We start from the raw sequence: 1,081 nt of genomic DNA, 5'->3' as shown, positions 1-1,081 counted from the left end.
CTCTGCCTGTAACTGCCCCACCGAGCTAATCTCCAAATATCTTGACCGTGTCCTTGCCACCCCCACCCCCTAGTGGCTTCCCTCCCTTCTCACATCCATGACACCAACCACGCGCTTCGGTTGTTCAACTCTTTCCCCTTCCCTCCTGGCCCCTCTAAACTTCTCTGCGTGCACTCAAACATTTCCTTGACCTCCGACCCAACCCCCAACCCGACACCTCCACACTCGTTCGTCTGGCCGAACTTGTCCTCTCACTCAACTGCTTCTGTTTTCTACACCACCTGTCTTCATCTGTTATTGTGCATGTATGTGCATTAGAACATCTCTGTGAGTCAGCATAATATATACAATCACACATCGTACGCGCGCACACACGCATGCACACACGCATACACACACGCATACACGCAATCATTGCCTACACATTAACATAAATCTTCACACATACATGTAACACATAGCAACTTTGTGCAGTGAGTTTATTTGTTGCTGAATTGCAATCTATGAAATCAGGTGATATTAGACTTGTTCAGATTGTTATCTTTCATGTGCCAAACGTAGCTTGATAAGGCTGTGCTATTTCTTGTGTTTATGTACCAAAGGTGGACCTGGAATGTAAGTCCTCGCAGCAACATAATGAAACCGTATTTGGCAGTTGAAAGATAACAGTAATCATTATTTTAAATCACTGTTATTGCACTTCACCAACAAGTGCATCGACCGCTCAAAATTCTCTGCCTTCCTTAATGAGGAAAAATACTGGCCAACACTTGCCCAAGGTGCCCCGCTGTGGGACTGAACCCGGAACCATGTGGTTGGTAAGCAAGCTACTTACCACAGAGCTACTCCTGCGCCTATAATGTTAAATAGTTTTTATTACAACTTCAGATAAAGACAAACATTAATGTGTGTGTGTGTGTGTGATAGCGATGAGCCGCTAGAATCGTTACCGCACCGAAAAATTGTGTAGCGGCCTTTCTTCTGAATTTGCGTTCAAAGTTCAAATTCCGCCGGGGTTGACCTTGTCTTTTATCCTTTCAGGGTCGATAAAATAAGTACCAGTTGTGTACTGGAGTCGATG

Source organism: Octopus bimaculoides, chromosome 7 (genome assembly GCF_001194135.2).
Source record: "Octopus bimaculoides isolate UCB-OBI-ISO-001 chromosome 7, ASM119413v2, whole genome shotgun sequence".
NCBI lineage: Eukaryota > Metazoa > Mollusca > Cephalopoda > Octopoda > Octopodidae > Octopus > Octopus bimaculoides.
This window is presented reverse-complemented; position numbering follows the sequence as displayed.